General features: G+C 36.4%; 1 long non-coding RNA gene across 1 annotated transcript; it reads right to left on the reverse strand.

Moving 5' to 3' along the window:
- Positions 1-5,730: 5,730 nt before the first annotated feature.
- LOC121755443 lies at positions 5,731-6,735 on the reverse strand. Its single transcript, XR_006040746.1, has 3 exons — positions 6,453-6,735; positions 6,245-6,332; positions 5,731-5,742 (listed from the first exon to the last, which is right to left on the reverse strand). It is a non-coding gene; the product is annotated as an uncharacterized LOC121755443 (long non-coding RNA).
- Between the last annotated feature and the right edge of the window lie 322 nt (positions 6,736-7,057).

The raw sequence follows: 7,057 nt of genomic DNA on the forward strand, positions 1-7,057 counted from the left end.
GAATCGAAGAAGTATCATTAAAAATAATAGTTCATTCATGATGGAAAAATGAAGAGCTAGTTCTATCTTAGCCTTTCATTCGGTTGGTTATTAATAGCTTACTAATTTATATGAAAGTTATGAAGTTGAACTAAATATTTGAATAGTTACTTTCAGAATTTATATAGGAGTATTTTTGTTTTGAAGATTTTCTTAAGTTAATTTTATGTGTTTTTTGGCAAATAAATCACTGAAAATTATAATGTTCCTTAACATTAGATGCATAATTTATTTCAAAATAATCAGTGTATTGATTTCTATTGTATGATTAAAACTATTAAATATTGATTAAAACTAAGCTGCCGTCGGCATACCTTATTGATTAAATATTAGACACTATCAAATATTGATTAAAACTATTAATTTTTGTTATTTAATAATTTTAATAATTAATAAAATTTTTTATATTTAAAAATTTTAATTTAAAATTAAACTTTATAAAATTAAATCTAATATTGAAATAAATAAATAAAGTGAAGGATGACAAACGGAAGAAGAATAATAATTTTGAAATAATATCAGAATTAGTACATCACGGAAATAATATCAGATTTAAAATGTTAAAAGTGTAAAAAGACCAAATTGCCCAAACCCTCACAAGGGTATTTTCGTATAAAAAAATGCCAAAAGGGCCAATTTAGAGATAAACCCTTAGTCCAGGGTTGTCTGGCGATACTTTTAAAGTCCAGGGAATATGGACGAGATAAACCCATAGTCCATGGACCATTTTTGTAGTTTACTCTTATACAAAATATTTTATATTTGTTTCAATTTAGTACAAAAAGTATTAAGTTTACATATTACATACAAAAAGTTTACGAAGTGTTTTAAGTTAACACATTTCATTAAATAATTTAAACACCATAGTTAGTTTATAATTTGTCCAACTTATCAGCATAACTTAGAGATTTTATACAATTAATCACTCTAAAAAATAACAGTCAATATCAATTCTTCCAGCAATTGATCGTGGTTTAGAAAAATTTTGTCTCTCAATACACTTTTTTTATAATGTTCTTTATAGAACATAGTATAAAATAAGTCCATATTTCATCTTTGCATGCCGTGATCCCATATTCTGTAAAATATATAAAAAAAGAGAGAAAAACTAGAAAATCTCTTCTTCTGTAAAATTTGCATACCGCGATCCCATATTCCGAAAGGTTAGCAAATTTAATGCTAAATTTCGAAGGTCAGCGGATTTAATCTCTTATTCTGAAATCTCTTGTGCTGTATTTTATTCTTCTTCTTGTTGAGTGATACGCTCGGATTTTGCACGGTTTTAAGGTCATCTTTTGGCCCGTTTTCAATGTCAAAGATGCATTACATGTCCATTATCTGCATATTTTATCTATTTTGATATTTTGACATGTTTTGTGAGAAATGCGCATATTTGAGCCTAAAAGGGGAGTCAAAACGCGAAGTTGGAAAGCGCCCAACGACCGCTAAGCCAGTAGCGGCCCGCTCCGGGAAAGTAGTGCATGAAGTCAAGACACGCCCAGCGACCGCTAGAGAATGCGTGGCGACCGCTACCGAGAGTCCAGAGAGTTACGGGATGATGACTAGCGACCACTGGAACAGGTGCAGTGGCCCGCCAGCCAGGAGACAGAAGCCTTGGACCAACCATCAGTGACCGCTGGCCAAGGTGCAGCGGCCTGCTGGGAAATAGCGGCGATCAGAATTTGCCCTACTTTCTCTCCAAGATTTACCATATTTTGCAACATTTTTCCTTATTTGATAAGGGACGATTTTCCCCTATAAATAGCCCCCAAAGCTTCATCAAAAACAAATCTTCTCTTTGCCAAATATTTCCAGAGCTTAAAAGTTAGAATGTTTCATTCTGCAAGGAGTTGAAGAAGGATTCAAGATAATCAAGGCTACAAGAATTCAACCTTTGAGTTTTATTGCTTTAGTTCTTATGCTTTCATTGTTTTCCCTTCAATCTATGTTTTTAGCTTATTCTATCATGTGTAACTAAACTCATAGGATTCTAGGGATGTGTTAGTAACTTTTATTGGTTTATACAATTCCTCTTTCTATTTAACATCCGATTGTTCTTACTTTATTTCTTCCTTAAGTTAATGGATAATGCTTCACACTTGAGTGACACATTCAGTGATGATTTAATATAACTTGCTACATAATCGTGAGAGGAGGTTGGCGAGTTAGATCTACTTAATAGACACTACAATTAGCTTCCTTTAAAACGACACTGTTAATTGAGAGTGGGGACTTTTAAGGAGCTTTTAGGATTTACGTATTTAGGATTGACAACCCTAATGTTTGTAATCAACGTTTGTATCGCATGAGCATAACCTATGTGACTCATTCTATCAAAGCAAGAACTGTGCTAGGGTGTTGTAGTTGGAATTTGTATGACCATAAGTGTGAAAGCACATCCCTGGAATTCCCTTATCTCTATACTTTTATCTTCGTGTTTATTTGCAATTAGTTGTTTCTTTGCTTTCAAAAGTTCTTTGTTTTTAAAAATCTCCAAAACTTTCGTTTTTCCAAATAGTAATTGAGTTTTAGTAGAAGATAGACAATATGTGTTTGTTTTCCCCGTGATCGATATATGGTACTAACCTTTAACTATACTATTCCTACTATGTATACTAGCAAGTATTTATAGTGCTAATAAAAATTGCATCATTGAGTTGTATGTTTCCAATTCTGCAGAAACAGATTCGGGATGTTATTGAAGTTGGTGTGGAAATGGAACCTATGTAAGCTATATTGGAATTACCTCGTGTGCTATTGTAATCTATTTAATTACTACTATTAATTTCTTTGCCGTCTTTGAGGCTGATTCTCGCGGTGGAGGAGGAAATTAGGATGATGGAGTTGTCGATGGCGATGGCGATTGCGATGTGGTTGTCGTTGGTGTCGAATTCGACAGCGAGGTAGGAATCTTGAGGGGGGAAGTCGGTGGGGAGGAGGGTGTGGGGGGTTTTGGAGGGCAGCGGAGGTGATGAGGAATGCGACGGCGTCGCCGGAGGGGCAGGGCGGGGGTGGTGGCGGCGGTGAAGAAAAGCGGCAGGAAAAGAGAGAAGGGTTCTTTATATTTAGTTTTTTAAGAGTAATAATTTTTTATTTTTAAAAAAATAATTTCATAATTAAAATACTTAAATGGGTCAAAATTGACTAAACAACTGTTGACTGTTTGTTTTTCTCGGCACCGTCCATTTTTTACTGAGTCTGGCCCGATTTTAAATATGTGGGATGAAATAATTCAAAAAGTAAGTCTAAGACCAAAATCGTAAAAACGTCATATGTTTAGGACCACATTTGACCTTTACTCTTAAGGGAATAATTATTAAAAAAATCAAATCACGATCCTTGTAAACTCAGAAGTTAAAATCTTTCGTATTTATGTATTTAGAACAACTTATAAAAGAGTGATGAATGGAATAGAATAAGTATATTAAAAGTTTAATACTCTCTCCATCCCACAATAAGTGTCACATTTTGTCATTTTGCTTCATCTCACAATAAGAGTCACATTTCACTTTTACCATAAATGGTAAGTATGTGTTACATTCAATTAACCCATTTCACTCACATCCTATTATAAAAATAATATCAAAAAGTAGACCTCATATTCCACTAACTTTTCAACCACTATTCTTTATAGTATTTCTTAAAACTCGTGTCCACAACAAATGTGACTCCTATTGTGGGACGGAGGAAGTATAATGTAGTTCTTCAAGAATTTTAGCTTTTACTTTTTGCATTGTCTTTTATCTTCATGGTCTAATATCTATCATGGCATGCTTGCTGCAACTATGATTCGTCAATGTTATTTATAATAGTACTAATTTATTATGCAATATTATATTTTAAAATTGAAGTGTTTCATGGGCATGGTATAAAAAAATAACTATTTCCATAGGAGTAGTTTATATCAGTCTCATCTCATCGTAGGATATGAGGTAGGAATATTTTTATGCTATGAAGTTTTAGCCCAATGAATATAAGGGTCGGTCAAGAGTTGCAAGAAAATAATAGTTGATAAGGCTAATTTCATGCATATGTCTAGGGGATAAATTCATATAATTACGGGGTCTAACATACGTTTTAAGCCAGGTGTGTAGAAGAATTTCGCCAGGTTCAGGAAAGAGAGAGGACAATCACATGGTCTGAGGAAACTGGCGAATGAGTGAGCATTGTGGAGCAAATTGCAAGACGGAGGAAATCTCGGAGCTGAAGGGTAGAATGGAGATTTCTACGAAGGCTTCTAGAAGATTATGTCCGCACCTATATAAGGAAGGAATCATGCATTCTGGAGGGCTCTTCTCGGTGGAGGCCTCATTAATAGTCTGTGGCTCGTAGCTCACTTTTTTCTTTTACACACTTGGGTTCTTTAGAGGGAAATTCTGGGGGTTTGCATTTTGGGTTCACTTTTCGCTTTCTCGCATTTCAGTTGGGTTGTAACACCGTCCTGTCGAGGGCGAAGAAACAAGTTCCATTTTATTTTCTCGTATTTTGTGGATTTCACCGAGCTTCGCTGTTCGGAGCTCGACCCTCTGTTTTTTTACCGAATATTTCTGTGTTTAATGCAAGTTTAATTTTCTGTCATGTTGTTGATGTTGATTTCTGATTTCCTTTCTGTGATTATCTGGAGTTTGAGTTAGTTTACTTGTGTTGGATGCGTTTCGCAATTGTTCACTGAATCTGTGCAGAGTAATGGCTGGATCGGGTTGATCAGAGTTTGTTGTTGGTTGAATCGGAGGTTTGAATTTGGTGTTGTAGCTGAGTTGAGTGGAATCGTTTGAATTCGGTGTTGATCGGTTTAGATCTGTTGTTTGGTTCGGATCGCTTGGATCCGGAGTGGATTAAGCATCCGACCTGAATCCAAGCAGAGTTGGTTTAAATTTATGCCTAGCCTTCATGTTTTCATTTCATTCCGTCGAGTATATGTAGATCATTGTTATTTCCGGTTTGTTGCAAGTTTCCGACGACCCAACTTTTATATTCTGATCGAATCTAGGTACGTGCTCTGTTTTCTTCATCTTCATTTTTGATTCAGTTAAAAAATACATGTCGTTGTTAGTTAGAGTTTCAGTTTGTTATTTGCAGCCTTTCTGCCGTACTTGCTAATTCTGCCGTACATGCCGTACTTGTTAATTGCAGCCTTTCTGCCGTACATGCCGTACTTGTTAAAAAATACATGTCGTTGTTAAAAAATACATGTCGTTGCTAATTGAAAATAAGACACATAACACACTATACGCAAAATACACGCACTGGACACAAACTATACAAAAAACACACACCATGTACCTACACATAGCACACACTATACAAAAAATACACGCACTGGGTACAAGTAACACACAAAATACACGCACTGGATAACTGTCACGACCGCACTTCCTAAATATAGAAAGCACGGTGGATCGCGACTAATGGGGGAATTAAGAAGCGGGGAAGAAGGGGGAAAACAATCAAGGGGGTACGATATGTAGATCAAAAGACGAAACTTCATTATCAAATCATAGTCTCAGATCACGAAGCAACATAGTTTGAATAAAAATAATCCAACGGAATAAAGAAAACATCAGAGTTCTAAAACTTGACGTAGCGGAAGCATTTGAGAGTTAGCTACTACTATGTATGAAGACACAATAGCAACCGGAACATTTATTGAATACTGTCTTTGTCCAAATGCTCAACATCCTCCGTCTCCCGTCCACGCTCAACCTGCACATAGGGAAAACATATGCAGGGGCTGAGTACTTGATGCACTCAGTGAACTCATGCCCAAAAATACATTTCATCAATAAAGTTATGTCAAGCCATCATTGAGTGAAACTCGGGTTTTACTTTAAAAAAAATGCCGAGAAACACTAAAATCATTTCCATCGTAAAACATGGCTGCGCAGCCCATCATCATCATCCTCCATCATTATACCATATCTGAACCATCATGTGAAACGAGAATGTGGCCACAAACTCGATCACTGGACCGGCCGACCACAAAGGACGGCTCACGATCCCCATCAGTGCACTAGTCTGAGTAGGGACTCACTCCCTAGTCAGACCCGAATTTGTTAACCATCAAAGTCTAGTAGGATATTATCCTAGTAGACAATCAGATAGACAATTCAAAACATAAAGTACAGCATGACATAACATTTAAACCACCCTTATCTCACCATTTACATATCATTGCAAATAAAGGAGTTTAAGTAATAAAGCCCACCTCATTCGTTTAAAGCCTTAACTTGTGTTCCATTCCGTTATCGAGGAGCGTGCATAGAGTCACCCTTTGATTTAATGTAATCCATTTCCTTAATCAACACACATGGCCCAACACTTAAAATTAATTCACATGGCCAAACACTTAAAATTAATTCACATGGCCCAATCATTTAAATAAAGAAAAGGCCCAAAACTTCATTACTTCTCACCTCACGTGAAAAGCCAAAATAGGAGTGAAATTCCTAATCTCTCTTCTTCACTTAATTTGCAGCACCATTGTCGTGGTAATCACAGAGGCGAGATCGTCACTTTGCTGGTTCACGCCGCTGCCCCGGCCTTTCTCCTCACCGTCTCCATCACAGCACCGTCGCTGCTCGTCTTGGCCGCTGATTTATCAACGCGAGCTGCTGTCCGCCGGTCACGGAGCTGTTCGCACTCGACGCCGGCACCGTTGCTGCTGTTCGCGAGCTGCTGTCACGGTGCAGTCGACGTCGCATAACCTATGTGACTCTCATTCTATCAAAGCAAGAACTGTGCTAGGGTGTTGTAGTTGGAATTTGTATGACCATAAGTGTGAAAGCACATCCCTGGAATTCCCTTATCTCTATACTTTTATCTTCGTGTTTATTTGCAATTAGTTGTTTCTTTGCTTTCAAAAGTTCTTTGTTTTTAAAAATCTCCAAAACTTTCGTTTTTCCAAATAGTAATTGAGTTTTAGTAGAAGATAGACAATATGTGTTTGTTTACCTCGTGATCGATATATGGTACTAACCTTTAACTATACTATTCCTACTATGTATACTAGCAAGTATTT

Source organism: Salvia splendens, chromosome 11, assembly GCF_004379255.2.
Source record: "Salvia splendens isolate huo1 chromosome 11, SspV2, whole genome shotgun sequence".
Lineage (NCBI taxonomy): Eukaryota > Viridiplantae > Streptophyta > Magnoliopsida > Lamiales > Lamiaceae > Salvia > Salvia splendens.